Raw genomic sequence first — 20,792 nt, 5'->3', positions numbered from 1 at the left:
GGCTGAGTGATTTGGTGCAGGCCAGTCCAGGTGGGGAGCTCAGGGTGACCCAAATGTGGTTTCCATGAGGTCTGGAATTTATGTAGTTCTCTCTCCAGAGCGTGTTGTTACAGAAGGAGACCTGCTGCCATTCCCAGTTCCTGGCTCTATGGGCATGTGGTGATCCAAGCCCTGTGTATAGAATCTGTTCCACAGTTTGGATAATTTATGATGTTTCCTTTTCTCTCAGGGGAAAGAGGATTTAGCACACAGCCCCCCAGTTGGGCTGTACTGACAGAAGTGTTATTTAACCTGCTTTGTCTTTGTTCTGGACTGTGTCTTTCTCTTGATAGGAAAAATTACCTTGTGTCACCATTAATCTTTTAGTGAATGTGGAAGTAGAGAAGCCATTGATGACTTTCTTATTTTTTCCCTTTCTGCTTTTTATGTGTGGTGGAAGTAATTTGTTTTGCAGTTCTGTCCCTGATTTTTTTCTCTTTCTCATATGCTCTTCCTTGATATTAACCCTTACTTGCGTGTTGCTATTTCCATGTCAGTGCTCAATTTTTTTTAGTTTGTTAAGATCAGAGGCATTCAATTTCCTTTCTGACAGTTTGCCACTGTACTCCTGCTGTAGTCTGTCCAGAAAATTCCAGCTTTACTCTACCTTGCTTCCCATGGGAAGTCTTTCCAAGAAGCCAATCTCCCCAGCTTGCTGGCATCTCCTGTTTTTCAGTCCAGTGTCTGATATTACCTTTCCTCTGACAGCAAACCATTTCAGGTCATGATTCTTTTTCATCCAAATTATCTTCTGGTTGCAGTGTTCAGCCAGTCCATTCCTGCTGGGTAGGAAGTTGTTCAAGGCAGCTGATGACTCGGTTCAACTCCTCCACCTTGTGAAATAAAGGTGCTCCTGACACACTGGCAGAGTGTGGTGAGCAGTCTTTGACAGGCAGTGTTGTCTTTTCAGAGGCTTCCTGGCTCATTTTCCATGAGCTCTGGGTAACTCCTATTATTGCTGTTTCTAACCACACTGGACGCCTTTTCCTCCCTCTGACATGACATAATATAACATTTCAAATTCCCAGATAAATCAAAACTTTTGCTGGTGGGAACTACATTTACAAAAGACAAAAGTATATTTGATCTGCCAACTGCTGTTTGTATTCATCCATGTTTGTGATCCCTGTCGTTTGCTGTTAGGGAACAAACTTGACGTATGTGGATTTTGATTCGCGTAAAACCACAGAGAATGTGATGTTTGATCTGAACATTTTAGAGAACAAGGAGGATTTGGTATGTGAACAAAACTCTTCACTATTCTCTTGGGTAAGGGGCTTTGCACATCCACTCAGAGGGCAGAAACAACAGCATATGAATTAGGTGCCCAATTACACCCTGTGTGTCACCAAGGAGCTGAACGAGCAGCTCACAAATGCTCCGTCATCTGAAAACAGGCAGCTGAAAACTCCAGCAAAAGGCATAATGCATTCGGGGCAATTGTGTGCTTTAATGCTTTGGGAAAGAAAAAAGGGCTAAATTTGCAGCCATCCCTAAGGAATTATCTGTGAGCTTTATCTACAAATAATAATTTAATCAGCTTATTTGACTGCTCATGGTCACAAAGCTGTAATTGATTAAAAATTATCCTTTTTGTAACAAAATAAGGCTGCAGAATAAAAATGAGACTCTAAGGTGATTCTAATGTGTCCTGCTCTGGCAATGTGATAAGGAGCACTTCTGTAGAAAACCAAAGAATCTCACAGCAAAAGGTTTGGAGTCTGTTACAGAGGAGTCTTTTCAGACTTTAGGGCAGTTTAGACTGAATTTAGACTTTTTTTTCTTTTTTTTTTCCTCTTTTCTTTCTTTATTTTTTTTCTTTTGCTCCTTTTTTTTTCTTTTTTTTTTTTTTTTTCTTTTTTTCCCAGTGTATTCATGTTTCCTTGGGATCTGAATGGGGAGAGGAACTTCTTTTAAAGGCCACATGGCTGACTTCCAATTCTGATAGATAAAGTCAACCTGCTTGGCCCCACCAACAGGAAATAGGATGCTGCCCCTTTAAGCAGACTGTAAGGAGTATGGAATTACGGCTAACTTGGTTTGGAGCCTTTGTGTAAGGCTTTCAGGAAGAGATAAACCATTAATCATGCACAATTACTCTGACCTTGCATGAACTAAAGCCTCTCTGAACACATAAGATTACGGTCTCTGGAGACCTTGAGACACTGACACGATCAGCTTGTCCGAGGGCATGGAAACGGCTGCACAAAATGGCTGAAAGCTTGGCCTTCCTTTCCTTGCCTTAAACCCGAGTCTGTCTTTCCACCCAGCACAGGGATTTATCCACCTGCTGCACCAGCTGCAACAGGCTTTGAGTTCACAAGTGGAAATGATGACAGTGCTGAAGAGAAACAATTACATTTGAGTTTTGAGGAGATGTTTTTAATACTTACTGAGTTGGAGCATTTTACACTTATTTCTGCTCTTTCCCTATGGGGATCCTCTTTTTCCCTGGGGTTAACACAGCTTGTAGTACAAATGTTATGGTCAGTGGCAGAGGTTCTTCGGTAGCTCTGCAGTGTAATTCACTTTTGTTGCAGTTATTCCTTTCCTGGTGCCAGCCTCACATGTTCTAATTAGATTTTAGATTATGATTTTCAGGGTCAGTTACATTCTCTCTGTTAGTTTTGTTTAGGATTTCTTTGACTTCTTAAACTCCTTAAACAACCATGTCTCACACACCTAGTGTGATGTACTTTCCTCTGTCACTTCTTTTTCCAACCTCTGGAACTAGCAGCAATATGTAAAATAATAATAATGATGATAAATAAACAATTGAACATTTAGTCATTAAGTAATTATTGACTTTAACTTGTAATTTTTCAAAATTAGGGTGAGCTAAAAACGCTCATGAGCAGTTGCAGAAGCTCAGCTGACTGACTCAGTGAAATGCAGTTCCTTGTTTGTTTGATCCTTCATCCTGTGTTTGATCCCTACAGCTTCATTCACTTATCACATTTTACTGCTATAAATATTTTACTTATATATGTGATCATTTGATGTTATTTACTGCAGTGTGACACCTATTTTGAACTAATTTTACATTGCTATAATTATCTTTCCTCTGTCCACTGAGGTAGGAAATTTCTGATTTTTCAGAGATGGGATTTTAAGAAGCTGGAGATAGCTTATCCTGCATTAAAGGACTGGACAGGAGATTCCAAACTAAAATACAGGCCCAGTTCTGACCAGCACCTCTGTGTTGCTTTATAGGAAGATGGGTAAGTCCAAAAGGAATAAATATGGTCTTCACAGAGAGAATGATGCAGAGGATGTCTATTAGGAACTTCTCCCTGAAAAGGGGTTTCACAGGTAGCAGAGAATGTGTATTAGGAGCTTCTCCCTGAAAAGGGGTTTCGAAGGTAGAATCATAGCATTGGAAAATGTATCAAGCTGGTAGGTGCCCACAAGGATCACTGAAATCCAAAAGGTAAGCATGATTAAAATACCACAAGGACAGCAAAGGAATTGCTTTACCAGGTAAGGTCTCTGGCAGTAATGTCAGACTTGTTGCTTCAGGACATTAGTTGCTTTCTAACTCTGAGGATAAATGGGAAGAAATTCTTTTCTAAGGAAGGTTTCTCCAGATTGCTTGCTGAAAGCCTTCTGCACAGTGTCACTGAGTGTTTTCATAGACCTGGTTCATTGGTTTGGTAACAGCTGATTCTGATTTGTATCAGAAGGGTATTAAAATGGTCCCTGTGCATTTAGCCTTTAAGAATGAGAGCCCAGTTTGAGGGAGCTGTCCAGTCTTTGCTGGAGAAGACACACTGTGCTGCTCTTCTTCATGGATATTTTATTAGAGGTTTTTTCCTTCTTTTACATTTTCCACTAATGTATTCTAAACATGCAGCCAATGGTTAAGGGGGTGTTGGTTCTAAGAAGTATTCAGCAGAATGTAAACTCACTGAAAACAGAACACAACCAAAACAATGTGGTGCTAAGGGACAGTTTTGTCCTGATTGTGGTGTTGTAAGGCCACAAGTGTTCCTGGCATTCTTGGGCAGCTTGGGCCCACAGCCAGTTTTCAGAGAAGCCTGGGTCCCAACCCGGCTCCTCTCTTAGGAAAGGGGCTGTGGAAGGAATGGGAATTAGCTGTGGGAGGGAAAAGACAGGAGCTTGCTATTAGGAGGGGATGAGGACAGTCTGTGCTGCAGAAGCCAAAATCAAACAAAGGTAGATTTTTATCTGATGTAGCCCAGCTGAAGACAGTGTTAGAGTTACACCAAAATCAGGCTTGAAGGGAGCAGTATCATGCCCACAAAGGTTTTCTACATTGTTTTTAGTCCTGTTGCACCTTGTTGTGACCAAAGACGTAAAAATTCATTGTAAGAGGTTTTAAAGTGGAATAATTATTTATTTGAAGGGGAAAGGACAACCCACTGCTTTTTGGGTTCAGTCCAGGTGTGTATTCTGTATCTACACTGCAGTGCTGTCAGTACAGCTGTGTAGCTCTTCCTGAGGCAGCTGTTAACAAGCTGGCCTTGATACTTCTGTCTGTGCTGCCAGAACCATAATAGACTCCATGTGTGCCTTCTCCAGAAATATTATTAACTCTGCCTCTCAGTATAGTCCTAGGTGTACTGATGCTCACTACCTTAAAACTACCTCAGCCATGTCTATTCAACCTGTTCATGCTTTGGACTAAGAGGGTGGGCATTTTCTTTAGTTTCAGATTTGATTTTACAAAATCTAAAACCTGATTGAATGGCTTCTGCAAGTAAACCTGTCCTGGTTTTACTATTCTCCATTTGGAATCTGAAAGGCTTTGTTTGTTTTGCTCTGAGAGATAAATATTGGGAGAGAGGCAGCAGAGATCTTTGTAGATTATTCTCTGCTGTTGGCAGTCCAGGTGACTCAGTTAAAGCAATGGAAGAGCTGGCTGAGGGCTGTTCCATCCTAATAGGGGAGACAGAACTCCAGGGGTTAAAGGCAAGAGCATCCCTTTTATAATTAGGACAGATCAGAAGTGGAGCAAAATGTTCTTGCAGCTGAATCAGCTGCCCTCTAACCAGGCTGGAGTCTGGAGCTAGGGCCTGATGGACACTTGTACAGAATGCAATTTAATCTGTAATGGCTGAGGAGGACTCCTCAAAGTCTGTGGCAAATGGCAATTATTGTCCCTTTTTGTCACATCCTCTCCCAACCAAAACAAAAAAAGAGGAAAATTAATGAAAATAACAACAGGGAAGGATCCTAACTAGCATGCCCTGCCTCCCCTTTTCTCTTTAAAAATCCTCTGCAATATAGTGACTGAAATGAGCTGCCCAGTATAATAAAATCTCTGGAGCACCAATGTGAAACAAGAATTCCTCCCCCCGACACAGGCACACACACCCCTGCTCCCTAATGAGCAGGGAGACGCCAGCTCGGGGGCTGCAGCCAGTGTTAAATTAGCAGAGAAGGCCATCGAAGTGGGCTGACTCCAGCGTAAACTGCCTTAAGTGTCTGTTTATTAAATCACACCAGCGCTTAGAGTCTGCCCTGCTGCCACATCAGAGCTGTCTGCACACAGACAAACCCTGGCCAGTCCCGGGGGAACCTGGGCCAACTGGATACTGGTGGTAATAAAGGCAGGGGGAGGAGGGAGCAGCCCTCACCAACAGCCCCTCGTTAGGCTCCATCATGGGTTATTCTTCTAGAGCAGAAAATCCATTATTTAGGGTCACTGTTTGCATTTGTAGCAGTGGCAAAACCATAAAGTTGTGTTCCTCTCTCCTTGTCAGGAAGCAGGAATCAAGGCAGGCATTTTCTTGCTAAACTTCTGTGTCTGAGCCTTGGAGAGTGGCTTTTGTGTGTCAGTCCTTGCAGGGAAGTGTGGCTTTCACTTTTGAGTCAATCCTTCAGTTACAGTGGGAGAAGGTTGTTAATACCCAATGATTTTCTAAAAGAATTCCCTGGTGTTAATCTGTCTAAGCCTTTGGAAATAAAAAAATTCTGCTGTCAAACCTTAAGTTTTCATATTAAAGGAAGGAAAAATCAAAATTGCTTCTGTGTATTTGCACAGTGGGAGGTCCAGTGAGGGTTTGATTCCAGATGAGATTTCTACACTTGCCTGCTAAAAAGTCATATTACATATTCTGCAGTTAAGGCAGACAGGAGAGAGATAGCTAAGCTGGAAACCTTGTTTTGTAAGTCAGGAAACATCACTTCTATTGCTGCTAGTTCTGAAACAAGAGCCCTACTACATTCTCTTCTTTCCCAAGGACTAGTTTTTAAAAACAGTTAGAGCCAGGGCTGCTGGTTTATGATTCTGCTACTTACATTACCAATGGGCCTGTCTTGGTCCCTGCTCTACACTTCCAAGGTAAGTATTCTTTTCTGCATAAATCCCCAGAAAGAAATCTTGGAGAGAAGTGGATAACCCTCTATCCCATATGGAGGCATAGAATGGAGTTTTGGAAAAGTGTCTGATTTAGTTTGTTCTCATGCATTGCATGGGCTTGCTGAACAGCTCTTAAATTTGCCATCCTACCACTTAGGATTGATCTTTCTCTGTAGAGAGATTTTTGAGCTTCAAACAAGTTTCATCCATGTGTTGTCAGGTCAGGGTGTTGAATGTACAGCATATATATAGCTCCATGTAACTAATTTGGGGATACTTCCATACTTGTGTTCCCTACTCAGCCTGCCGGTTTATGTCTTCCATGAGGGATTTTTGCTGCTCATAGGCTTCCGGAGGCTCCATTGCAGCCCAGATGCCACTTTCTGTGAAAGCAGGTTTGGAGTCATGGTCAAGCATCCTTTTGTGAGGTGGCCCATTGACATTGGAGACAAGCAGCAGTTGTTGAGCCAATTTGTATGAGGAAGGAGACATGTAAAGTTTAATATGAAGTGGTTGGTTTAGCTGGCAGAAAGGGAGAGGTGGGCTGTTTTCCATTTCCCTTTAAAATGTCAAACACTAATAGTCTCTTCCGATCATCCTGCGATTGCCAAATAATTGACTCCTGCCTACAGCAAAAACCTCCCTGATCCACAAAGCAGGAAGCTGATGACAGCAATTGCCTGGACGTGTCCAAATTAGTCAACTCCTGGCAACCCCAGCAGGGTCAGCAGTGGCAGCCCAGGGGTCGTGGGGCAGCAGGAGATGGAGGTTGGAGATTGCCCTGCTTCCTGTGCCCTCTCATGCCTCCAGGACATAGCAAGGACATGAGGGATTCCCAGCTGGAGCAGCCAGCACCTGAACTGCGTGTCCAACAGAGATGTGTTTATCCAGAGGATCTGCTGTAAATTAGCCAAAGCAGGGGCTTCGGGGCAGAATGGGGAAGTGCCTGTCCCTGCAAGTGGCAGCAGAACATGTGTGTGTGGGGTGAGCCAGTCTCACACAGCTCCTGCTGGGTTTTCTCCAGGGTTTCCTTGCTCTGCTGTGTGGGACTGATCTGTTTACAACTTGCTGGGGTCTGTCCCAGGGTTGGATTATTTTTTCTGTAGCTTCATTTGTTCTCCCACATCTGTGCAATTGATTACAGGAAAATGTATGGACATAAAGTATTTAGTAATATGCACATAGCCCTGGAGCTCAGAGAAGAGACAGAGAAGGGTGTCCACCAAGCCATTCCTGAGCCTCTTCAACACATCCAGTTGCATGTGCTGAGTGGTTTGGTTTTATAAAGTGGTGGCAGTAAAGCAGCAAAGAATCCCTGGCCCCATTCCCCCCACTCTTGCCTTTCAAAGCACTTCAGTGTGCCTGTGACTTCTTGAAGACAACTCAAGCATCTAGGGGTTGTGGCCTTTTCATAAGATTATTTTAGGACTCAGAGAGAGGACAGAAGGAGAAATAGAGAAGCACTGTCTCAGAGCTGCCAAGCAATACCTCTGTTGTTACAGGCAGGATGAGAAATATTTAAAAGCAGGCTCTTTGTGTGCTAGGCTGTATTCCTGTCTGTGCTTCCTAAAGCAGAGGAGCTGAAGACAGGAGCCTGCCCTGACAGCTCCCTGAGCGTGCTGCTGCAGGTCAGGACCTCTGCCCGGGGAAGGAGCACTGCCTGTGGGCCTCCCACGTCTGCTCACGGAAAGCCTGGCTGGACGCTCTGTCACACTCTGACAAAGGTCACTTTTACATACCGTCTTCCAAAAGGTCACAGCCTGACCCCAGGTGCAGGAGAAGAGGAGGAGGGAGAAGGCAGCTTTCTCCCTTTTAAAAAAAAAATTTGTTGCCACTGCCTGAAAAAATATACCTTATCTTTGCTCTTGCACTGCCCCCTCTCTTGACCTGCATTGGCACTTTCTCTTCCTAAATGCTACACCAAAGGCTCTCCCTTTATAGGTTTCAATGGCTGGTTACTGGATTTTCTCTTCTTTATACACTTTGTTCTCTCTGCAGAGCTGTATCTGTGGTCACTCAATGAATAAGCAAACACTTCCAACCTCACTGTGGCCTCCAGATGTAAAACTCTCTGAGTTCTTCACCACAGCTTGTGTGAGATGCATGAGCAAAAACTGCTACATGGATAGCTTTTCCCTCGAGGCTGGGTAGGGGGAAGGTACCAATCCTTCTCTTATTCATCCCAGTATATAGCAGTAAATGGATACATCTCCTGACAGGAAAACTGCCTTCCCTTGCTCCTTTTTCCCAGTATTTACATGAGTCAGTGGGGCAAGGAGGACAGGTAAAGGCCAGATGCTCAGGTGTCACACACTGCTGCAGAGTTGTTTCTCAAACTAGGATTTAATGAACCAGCTAGAGGATGAAAACTATTTGTTCTTCTTGACTTTAAGTAAGGCCCAGTGGTTAACAAGACATTTATGTGCAAACCCATAAGGCTTCAATTCAGAACTAACGTCTTTAACTGCTGGATCATCCTCCCAGCGTGATTTGAAATTTTTCCCTCTCATAGAATTTACAGCAGCAGTGGAATTATTTTCTCCATTTTGGATGCTAATGGAAGGGATAAATATAGAGGGTTTCTCAGTCTGCTCATTTTAATAATTCGTTTCTTAAGGACTGGACTGACATGGTGGACATGATTCTCTGAGGTCTGCAGGGACTTGTCACAAATGCTGGACATGGTCCTTCAAACAACAGACCTGGGACATTTTAGAGACACAGTTGACTTTGGGAGGGTGATAACTTGATACAAGTTATTTTATTTACAGCATTCATTCTTCACACAGAATTTTCTTAAGATGTTTTAAGTAGAGATATAAAGAGTTAGAGAAACAGAGAGGAGTCTCTTTTCAGAAAACTTACTATGACTTTTGAACAGGAAACAGCCTGTCCCTGGCTAGTCTTTGAAAAATAGATAGCCAAGTTTTCACTTTAAAATGTAATGATCTACATCTATCTTAGATCTCTCTGTTAGGGCTCTTGTTGCTCACATAGATGAGTCACATCTCTCAGTATGTTTTTTAAGATAGTATTCCTTTAATAGAGGTACTTGCTGTGCCCCCAGTGTAATTAAGTATCTCAAGACTGTCTTACTTTCAGTTGTGCTAATACCCTAAAAAATCCACATGTAATTCCCAGGATCTCAAAGGAAATTGATGCAGCTTGTGGACTATCCACCAGGCCAGTGTACCTGCTCCTGACCTTTAACTAAGCAGATAGATGGAATTCTTTTGTATTGGCCAGACCACATGAAAGTCAAAGTCTGTGGAGAAACAGAAGTTGTATAAGGTCAAAAACTAGGTCATGGCCAAGCTGGGAATGCCAATGAACTGGGTTACCTGTTGAGTAAAAAAGGGAAGAAATAGCCATGATGAAGAGTACCCAAAGGTGGTTTTCCAGGTTCCCAGTCAGAAAGGAGACTGTTCCACTAATTGCGTCTTAAAAGGTCTTTTCTATTCTGTTTAAATTCTTACAATATGCCCCTCACCAAGATGTGAGGGTGTCTGTCTAAGGATGTCTCTCTTTTCATTCTTTTCAGCTGTGTTTGTTTTCCTCCCTCCCCTTACCCATTCTTTGCAGGTTCGTGAAGAGCATTCAGACCCCATGAGGGGGTCTCTACAGATCTCCTAAGAAGATTAAGCTCTCTGAATATTTCATGCCCCTGATTGACAGCTCTTGAGGACCTCTTGTAAGCCTGGCGCCCGTATTCTTGTTTTAAAAAAAAAGAGAGAGAGACAAGAAAATCACATCCACAGAAAAAAATTGATCCTATGGGCCTGACCTCTGCTGACAGAAGGCACTAGACAGAGGCAGCTCCTCCCGGACATCTCCCCCTCCTTTCCCTCCCACCAGTGTCTACTGTGAAATAAAAGGAAGGTAATGGGATTTTAAGAGGCAAGGAGTAGGCAAAGGAGGAGGAGGTGGTTTTGCCCCCTCCCCTGAGCCCCAGTGCTGCGGCTGCTGGTCCCTCAAGAGCCATTGTGTGCCCCTGTCCCTGGCTCCCGTTCTGTGCCGCGCCCGCCCTTCCCTAACGAGCTGCGGGCCGAGCCGCCGGCCCTCATTAGGGGCTGAGCCGGGAGCCAGCCCCGCGCTCCCCGTTCCGCCCCATTAAGGGTTTGCCCCCTGCTTGACAGCGGGGAAAGGGAGCCGGCGACCTGTAAATTCTCATCAGTCTGCTTGAGAGCCTCCCTGCCCCCTCAGTCAGCCCGCAATAGGCAGCTTAGAAGTTTCTCCTTTATTTAGAGAGGCAGGGCCAAGCAGATCTCACATGTTGGCTTTGGGAGACCTTCCTTGGTGGAAACAGGGGGATGAGGATGAGGGGGAGAGAAGCAGAAAGAAACAGCTCTGAGCCCTTCTTACAGCTAGAGCACAGAGAGATTTGCTGCTGCGTTTGCTGTAGATACCAGTACTAGACTGCAATGTCCTGTGTTCCTCTGCTCCATGATGAGAAATTGGCACATCTTCCTGCTGGCCATTTTTTAGGAATCATCCATGGTGCTGGGTATACTGCACAATTATGACCATGCAGATAAATGAAATAATCATTGCTAAGTGATTAGGAGACTCCACCAACTTTTGCAGTACTTTAACTTGCTCAAGACTCCACAGCTGCTGAGCTCAGTTTGAAGTTTCCTCTTTGATGTTACCCTTGCCTTTTCAGCATGATTAATCTCTATTAAACTTGAACATCCTTTCAGGGTAAGTTCAGTGTTTCTGTCTGAGGTATGGCTGGACACTCCAGCAGTGGCACTTTTGATCATGTGAGTAGGGGACTTTTTGAGGTACATGTAAGATATTGCATGTAAAAGACATGGGCAACTTCATAAAGCATCATTTAGCCAGTTAGTTATCCAATAACATCACCTTTTTAAAGTCAATTATTATTTTACCAACTGATTGATGCCCCATTTATTTGCAATAGCCATCTTGGTGGAATGCCAGTGCCATTCCTCAGTAGTGCTTATCCTGCCAGTGTTCTCTGGATGAGGTGTGCACCCTATGTTGCAGCTCATTATTTTGGTTTGGAGGGAAGAGCATCTGGGTGTTGATAGCCATCATGGACAAGATTCGCATGCAAACAGGATCAAAGGAAGCTTTGGCTCATGATTAGTCTCACACCACTGGTATTAAGCTTTATAAAGGCTCAATTGTTAGGCCACAATATTTTCATCCCCAGTTTAGCCCTCGTGTCATTTGTTATTCCTGGCACTGCCACCCTGTGCCCAACCTGTGTGCCTGGGTAAGCTGGGCAGACAGCAAACTGTTCCAGAACAGTGCCAGTGGAGGAATTTAATTCACTCCTATTGAAATGAAAAGATGGGACATGGACTATATTTTCATCTTACCTGTAGCCACTGAAATGAAGTGGAAAAAACTAGACAGACTTCTTCAAAACCCTACCAGAGTCAGGAAGATGGAATCCTATGTCTGAAAACATTTTCTAAATTTTGAAAGAGGAAGAACTATGCCTAGTTTTCTTGTAGTGGGTATATTCTTTATAGACAACATCCTAAATCTAAGGTCAGTGAAACCCTTTAAAAATCCAGTTCTTTAGTATAAGGCTTTCCTGTCTGGTTCCTTAAAATCCCTTCCTCTATCAGCTTCTTTGTCAGGTTGAGCAGAGCAGCTAAGAATGACAGAGCCTGGAGACAAAGCTACCCTTGAGTCATTCCCAGCTTCTGACATGGTTTGCCCAGTCTCTCTCATGGACACAGAGAAAGAGCTTTTCAAAAGTGACTGAATACCTCCCATCCTCTCATCACTCCTATTTCAATTTCAGATGAGCAACAAATAAAGCAGGGAAGGCTGAAGGTCATTTTTCTTGATGGCAATCTGCTGGCCTACTCACAGACTTCTGCTTCTCATCAGCCATGCTATTTCATCTCTAATTAAACTAGAGATGGTTTTCTGGAAGGAATCTGCTGATGTTTGTGACTAATGGGATGTATTCACTACAGAGCTCTGAGATATCTTACCTGTGTTGATAATACTAGGGCACAAATCACACATGCTGTGCTCCTGCTCTGAATGCTCTGGAGAAACCTGTTTGCCTCCCTCTTTTGTCTGCACAGAGACTTGAGGGAGAAATCCTTTCCCCGACTTGTAGAAGTGGGTTATAAATGAGCAGGCAGTAAAAATATCCCTCAGTGCCTCAGAAGAACTCTAAAGATTCTTGTGCATTCATGTGTTAAAATGGTCAAGCAGGTTTTGTGTCTTTTTCCAGGAGCAATTTCTATCTCTTCTATTAAGTGTGGTGCCATATAGAACTTATTGATAATATAACATTTTTTGGGACTAGTCCTAGGAAAATAGACATCATCTGTTTCTAGACACCTGATAGAGGCCAACATATTGCTCTGCAAAGCAGTCCTTAGCTCCCTACAGAACTGTGGAATAATACAAGTTGGAAAGGAATTTTTGGAGGTCATATGATCCAAGCTCAAAAAAGAGGGGGAGAGCAGTTCAGAATCCTGTTCCATCCTTAATCCCATACAACCATCTTTTCCCATTAGAGTTTCCAAGAGTCAGCATTGCCACATCCTGCCAGCCCTCCCTGCTGGAGTGGCCTTTCTGCAGTGGCTGTGGCTGGCCAAAGGAGGCTGTGTGACCTCTCTGTGGAACTGTGGAACAGAGGTAGGCTGGGTTTGCTTCTGGAACCTCAAAACTGGAAGGTCATGGCACTCATCCAAGTGGAAAGCTGCACAAAGCTATAGTGCTGGGTATGTTAAAGAGTGGTTATCACAGTAATAGAAGGAGAAAACTATGGGTTTTCATAAGGAATAAAAAAATAGTAATGGATAATCTGTATCTTTTTTGAAATGCTTATCCAGGTTTAAAACCAGAGTGAAATTTAAACTTCTTTTGTAGGGTTCTGAAATTTCTGGATAATTTTTTCCATTTTAATTTGTGGTTAGGAACAGAACCAGAAAGACCAAGATACCTCACAATTTATTTGAGCATTTGGAGTTGTGAGCAGAAGTAAAAATGTACTAGAAATCACACACAAGCTAATAATTTCCTCCAAGGTTTGGAGCCCAGTTTTGCAGAGTTGGGAGGTTTGCTACAGTTTTCAGTTAGACAGCAGTCAGGAATGGGTCAAAACCAGGATCTGGGGTTACTGGGAGGTCTCTGTGACTGGGGCACCAATAAAGGCTTGAAGATTTTTTCCCCATCAGGTTGCACTTGTTGCTCTACAGAGTCCAGAGCAGGTTGCCTTTGCCTTCCCTCATAAGAAGAGATTTTTCACTGGATGTTATCAAAGGTCTTAAGAACGTGCCTTTGTCTGAAGGAGTGAAGATGTCAGCAGAGAGAAACACTGACTTTGTCATCCAAAAGTGAGTTTTTCTTTAGGGAAACGGAACACATTTATGTTTGCAGAGACTGTGTTTTGCCTTGAAAAAGCTGGCTAAATTTGGAGTTGAAATCCATGACACATTTTCATTTGGTTAGAGAGAGATTCTTCTTTAATCCATTTTGCCAATAGTGAGAGCTGCAAATGTACTGTGACCTAATGCAGTGCCAAGTGTAGGTGTTTCCAAGTGTGTGGGGAGGAATGAGTTAAGAATTCTGCTCCATGAGCCATCCACAGCAGGGAATGACCCAGTTTAAAAGGGTTAACAGTATTTGGTTTTTCAGAACTATTTGTTATATCAAGTTAGTGCAGCAGAGGTCACCCAGGTCACTGTGCCTCCCCCTTCCCTTTCCATCCCCAGCCCCTGCTCCGCTCCTTGTTTCTCCTCTAATCCGATGACCTCAGACACAGCTCTTTCCTTATGATGTTCTTGACAGCATCTTCAGACAATATGCAGCTCGACGCCAGTTGTCTTTCCCTTTTTCTCCTGTCCCTCAGGAGAAAACCTGGGATGCTAAAAGGCACTTTGTGCAGTGGGGAAAAGCCTCAGCAATTTGTTCTGTGGTTTTTGGACAGGATTAACTCAGAAAACAGTTTTCCATGTATGTGCTCTATTAGCATGGCTGTCTTTTCTTCTCAGTGTGTGTGTTTGGGTGTTTTTTTTCTCTATTTTGTGTGTGTGTGTATGTGATTAAATTCTCATTTATCCACTGTACATTCTGGTCTCTTCTGTCATGATGTTGCTGACTGTGACTTGCTGAAGCTCGGAGCAAATGCTTTTTGGGAGTACAAGTTAACTGTTTACAAATGGGAATAGAAAAGTTTGGCTGGAATTTGTCCTTGGGCTTAGTAACCAAATGAGGTCAGATTTGCTGCTGTAACTGAGAGTTAAGGACAGAAAACCTTGCTAAGAAGGTTCTCATCCTCATCCCTCCTCTCTGTCATCTTCCAATTGAAGCTTGTCTTAGATTTTTGTTCAGTGTATTTTTATGACCTATTTTCAAAGGTACTGAAGGCCCTCAGAAAAGCAGAGAAAAGAGCACCAGAACCTCAGGTGCTTGGTATCCTTGACAATCAGACTAGAATTAAGCAATGACTATTATTCTTATATATTTTTTTCACCTTACCAGCATTACTATGTTAACTTTCTGTCATACCATCCACTAGGAATAGGATACAAAGCACCCTACCTGACATGAACCCAGGAAGTCTCATTTTTCTGCTTCCTCAGTTGCTTGTTTTACTATGTTTCTCATTCTCCTCTACCTGTACCTCTTTGACATCCAGTTATTTGATGTTTTTTAAAGAATGTTACTTGATTCTGATTTCATTGTGTTGCTCATTGGGCAGCCAGAGCTAGAGGAGTTTCACTTGTTGTTGGGGATAAATTTAGTAAGGACTGTTTTTCTCCCTCTGCTGTGGTTTGCTTTCTGAGGGGTGTGCTTTGCTTTTCCTAGAGAGATGGAGTAGTATAGTCCTGGATGTCCTGAACCTCCTGAGGGAAATGAATGGTCACCAACAAGCTGCTGCTCATAATGTTAAAGCTGTTTCTTGCAGCCTTTCCAGGATTGGGGAAATACTGCCAGACCTCAGTGTTTTTAACAGATCTGAGGGATCAGTGAGAAAAATGCCTGTGCATATTTGGTTGAATTGAAAAGCAAATTGCAACTCAATTGTATGTGGCTTTCCTTTGCATTTTGGTTATGTTCAAATACATAAAGGCGATTAGTGTGAATGTTAGTTAGAAAACAAAGTTTAAGGCTGTGTCTTCTGTTGGAACTTTTTACACTATGAGAAAATCCAATTCTATTTAGTTCAGTCACCACATATTGATGTATCAGGAAAGCAGAACTTTACATTCAAAGTTTTATGTAACTGGCAAAATCAAAGTTCAAGTACTACTTTCCATTGCCAGCTTTTTCAGTTCCCAGCTTGCTTCTCTGTTAATGTTACAAAGCTGCTTCCCCAGTGGCTTGACCAGTGGCACTGGTAGCAATCAAAATGATTATTGTGAGTTGCTTGCTGTGCTGGAGGAATCAGTACAAATGGCAGTTCTGCATGCTGAGTATGTTAGAGTTGGACTGGATGATCCTTGTGGGTACCTTCCAGCTCAGAATATTCTGTGATTCAATGGAAAATGAGTTGAAATCATAAAAAATGTTGGCTAATGAACTTCTTCAGCTGAGCAACAGTTGAACCTCTTGGAAGAGAATGTGTTTTAAGTTTCACCTTCTTTAACCTTAGGTGGAACATTACTTACATTTCATGTTAGCCAGGATAGTGCAGGTCTTGAAGCCAGTATCTCTGTGTTTCAGAGCTTTCATCCAGATTCTCTGGGAGGGTTTCAAATCCTTTCTCCAGTACCTGCCCAGATGTTTCAGGATTCTAGAGAGTCGTGGCATTGCTGTGTCATTTATTATGCAGTTCTCTCACCACTGGCCTCAGCACTACAGGTTTTTGGAAGCATGAATGTGATGGAGAAAGGGAGTATCTGGAGGCATGGAACCCTTTCAAGTTTTTGTGTGGGATTTTTTTTGTTTGTTTGTTTTTTTTTTTTTTTTTTTTTTTTTTGTTTTTTTTGGTTTTTTCTCTTAAAGAAAAGGCCAAGATCCTCTTCTGTCATTGCAGCACTCATCTTACCCACCAAGTCATCTAGGCCAAAGGACACTGTAACAGGGGTATTCCCAGGAGTGGAAGATGTACAGTTTCTGTAGCAGGGAAGAGAGCATCAAAACAGGAATGGAAACTGGCAGGAGGAGCTTGGAAAGGCCAAAAGATTCCAGTTCATAGAGACAGTGAGAGAGGAAGTCAGTGAGTGCAAAAGGATTCCCTCTCTCCCCACTTCTCAGCCCCCACCCTCTGTCCTTCCTCCACACCCCACCCGGGGAGATGGGAGAAGAAACTTGGCAAGCCATCTTGTCGCCAATCAATCTGTGGTGTAACAATTAGCACTTAAGCAGCACTCACGCTAAACACAGGCTCAGAAAACACTTACAGAGGAAAAGAAAAAAAACCCTCAAACCCCAACACAACAACAACAGGGGAAAGCTGGAACAGATCAATGCCACGCTAACCAGGAGGCACCTAATACCCCATTATTGACGAGGCCGATAGCGCTTTGTGTGCTCTCCATGCTGAGCAATTAGCGGCAGGACCAGTGCGGTGGAGGCAGCTCCAGCACAAGAACGCACCCCCCGCTGCCCAGCGCTTCCCCCAAGAGGTGTTTGATGACAGCTTCATTTGTTAGCGAGATCCCAATAGCGGCCGGCGCCGGCATCCTTTCCATTACGGAGCAGAGTGCGAGGGGAGCTGGGCAGTGGGTCCGCTCCCCCCGCTCCCCCGGCCTGTGGTAACAGAATACAGTAGACACGGAGTCTGTCTGTGCACTGCCTAAATTGATTGTAATGGCTTTCTTAACGTGCTGAAAGAGCCGACTGTTTTCTCGCCTCGAAGAAAGGCTGGAGGAAGGAGGAAGTGACTCCAGCGGCTGCGGCACAGTGGATGAAAGTAAACTTTTGTTTGGTAAAGACCAGCCGACTGCAGACTGTCTCTGGCCTTTCAGCTGGCTCTCAGCAACACTGTGTTTGAGAAGAAAGGGGAGAGGGTAGAGAACAAACTGTCAGCTTCCTGCCTTGGCTCTTGCTCCCATGCTAACCCTGCTCGTCTGGCTGCACCTCCCAGAAACACACTGGAAACCTCTTCATGCAGGGAGTCTGGTTCCAGAAGGTGCCTATAGGATAAGGCTTTCCAGGGGAATTCATGCGTATGGACAGTAGGGCATGTGTGCTTTAAAGTGCTTGGCTAGGCTGAGGCATACCTCAAAAAGGTGTGCTGAGCTCCCATAAGAGCAGAAGCTAAGCCAAGCCTGGAGAGAATATGACCTTCTGAAGAGTATCCAACCAGCATCTGTTATTGATAAATGTGTTTATCTGGCAACCCAGAGCCATCCAGGGACCTCCCAAGTGGAGAGACGTGTCCCATGTCAGAATGTCTGTGCAGTCAGATAAATCCATCCATCAATCAGTCATACCTGGTCACCAGAGCAAACCAGCAGGTGCCACTCAGGGACTCTGCTGCTCTCAGGTGTGCTGCAGCCTGTCCTGCTAAGCTTTACTGCATTGGCTGGGAGTTGTCCAGAGTAACCCAAACATTTCTGTCGTAGAAGAATCATTGTGTCACACATTTGGCACCAAAATTAACTGGATGACAGACATTCAGGCTTTTCTGAGAGGCAATGCGCGTTGTAATACCTCTGTATTGGAACCTGCTCAGCCAGTGTAGGTCTAGGGTATCAGAGGCTTGTTCCTTAATCACTCATCCCTGGAAATATGCTTTGGTACCATCTTATCTTTCCATGGAATGAGTCTCTTAGAGGTACCACAGACTGTTTGGTACCACAAAGGATGAGAAGGCACCTGGGGTGCAGGTACCTGGCGTGCCATAGTGTAAAGGAAGAGGAAAAGAACTGAAGTTCTCCACTGTGGTGTCACTCAGGTTTCAGGTTGTCCCACACCTTCCCACCCTTGCCTGGTTCCAAACATTTATCTATCATCAAAGTTATATCTTGTGAGTAGAGGAAGGGGCTGCAAAGCACAATTTCTCACGCTGCTGTAACCAGAAGCTGCTCTCTGCTTCTGACCAGGAGGCTTTAAGATGATGCCAGATGGGGCCATTAAGGCTGTACAAACAATAAGGAACACATAGGGGAGTCTGTTAATGGGTTTCTTTTGGAAGCATCAGCTGGAGCTGCTGAATGAGGCACATGACCTATTTAAAAAAGCCACTTGAGAAATCGGTCTGACTGCTGAAAGGATGGGATTTCTTACCTTCCCTGTTTATGCCAAGCCACTAAGGATCTGCCATGGTGGATGCTCACACACTCCTGTGTTTGCAGTGTTGCTCACTTGCCAATACACTTCATGGCTGATGCCCCGAAGCTCTGAGACTGTGGGCTGGAGGAAGTGTCCCAACCACGTTCTGGGCAGGAAGGAAGCCACATGTAAAGAGATGGCTTTCATAGAAGTGTTGTTTGATTATCCCTTCTGGGAAGGGGGAGCCCACTCGAGTGCAGATTTTTCCATGGTTAAAAACCAGCATTTTGCATGGAGAACAAGCAGCATGGTGAGAGGTGGCCGACAGAACATTGCGAGTGCAGAAGTTCCTTGGCCTTGATTCCTGATGGGAGCTTATGTGTTCAGAAATTGTGGTATAGCTTGGCAAAGCTCTGAGTTTCAGCTCCTGTGAGGATCAGCTGCTGATCCACTTTATGAAGGGAAATGCCTCTACCTGCAGTGGCTAGAAGAAAAATGATGTGATGGAGGAAAAAAATATAGATGTGCTCCTTGGCAGAATCCAGATCCTAAATTGCTCCAGACACTGAAGGTATTTTCAGTCAATCTTTTGTGGACGAATACTCCAACATCCTGGCTTGAATTTGAGCCCAGGGAGTTGGTGATGCAGGGGAAGATCAGTTCTGCAGTATGCATTGTGTGCTGCTTCATTGGATTGGGTTGGAAAGAGGAGGGTTCTCTGAAAAAACATAGAACACTAATTTCTAAATTAAAATTTGACTCACTCTGCTCAATTCTTTACTGTTTGAAGCACAGTCTTATGATTTTGTTGATGGGCAGATCAGTTATTGTACAGTACCATTCAGCCAAGATGGAAACTGCAGCAGAAGGGTTGAGTCTTCATTCTCTGCAAGGAAGCAAGGCTTGTTCTCTTCAGATGACCACTCCTGATTGGTGCTATTGCATTTATTTCATATAGAGTACAATAGAAAGGTGTTGTTCTTGCTGACATAAAGGAAACAGGACTAGAATCTGCCTTGGAGAACACCTTTAGGAAAAGCATGAAGTGAAACATTGCATTTATGTCTGTCTTACCAGTTTTGCACAGACATAAATGGGAGGTTTTGGTTTGGATTGTGTGTTTTGTCAGACTCTTTGTCAGAAATTCAGTGGCTATTTATTAAGCTCAACTTGGATACAAACTTGGAATGCTATGTGGCAAAATCAAATCTCCAACCCCTTCAAACTGGTGCTGTATTCTACTGGCATGGCAAACAGAAAATTTCACTTTGAGAGAACATCCTGGAACTTAATGTCTCTCTTCAAACGTGCTTTCTTGAGTTTTCATAAGCAGCCATAAAGAAAAGTTCCCTGAAGAGAGAACTTTCCATATATGATCACTTCTCCTTGCTTTGGGTGCAGCCAAGAGAGGGAAGAAAATCTGGTCTAGTTGTTAAATCTCCAAAGGTGTGAATATGCCATTCTGCAAACCCTTCAAGACTCTTGCCTGTGTCTGGGAGCTTTTCCCATCTGACAGGAAATGTCTCCTGAAGGAAAGTCAACTTGAAGTGTTTTCTCTCCCACCTGCCACCTTCTAACTTTGGTTGCTGAGAGAAGAGAAAGGCTTTTAACACCATGCAGTGACCCAGCCCTAAGTACAGTCTCCTGGAGTTGATCTAGCTGGGGAGACGGGAGGTCAGCTGCAGGGGGCAGGAAAAGTGAGAGAAACCATGTCAACAGGCTGCTCCCACCGTGTCTGAGTGCTGAATGATGAGCCTGGGACATGGGAGACGGAGCCAGGGTGCTCACCTGGAAAATGTTGCGGGAAGCCTGTCACGGATGTTTAAGTGCTGACAAGATGTGTCTGAGATATCTTTGCAGTGCATTTAGGATAAAGGCAACCTTCCCTGTGGGTCCTGCTTCACAAGGGAAATTGCTGCCCTGGTTCATAGAGAGGGGACAGCAGCAGTTGGATGAGGGGAATTTAAGTAATCTTTCAATATGGAATAGTGCTGCTGTACTTATGTAAGGGCTGAAAGGGCAGGGGGTGATGGGGTTTTAATTCTGCTATCTTCCCATAATCTATAGGTGTGATCCCAAATCAGGTGAAACCAGCAAAAACACATTTTGCTCATATGGCTTTTGAAGCAAGCTCTGTTTCAGGAACATCTCCAGATCAGTATATCCTTTGATCAAATATATGACTTGTTTCTGAAAAAAATATCCATGAGATGAATCAGCTGCCTCTCAGCAGTGAATTGTATCCCATGTTACCTCCAGGGAT

The sequence above is a fragment of the Ammospiza caudacuta genome, chromosome 18 (assembly GCF_027887145.1).
Source record: "Ammospiza caudacuta isolate bAmmCau1 chromosome 18, bAmmCau1.pri, whole genome shotgun sequence".
Lineage (NCBI taxonomy): Eukaryota > Metazoa > Chordata > Aves > Passeriformes > Passerellidae > Ammospiza > Ammospiza caudacuta.
Note: the sequence above shows the minus strand (reverse complement) of the source record.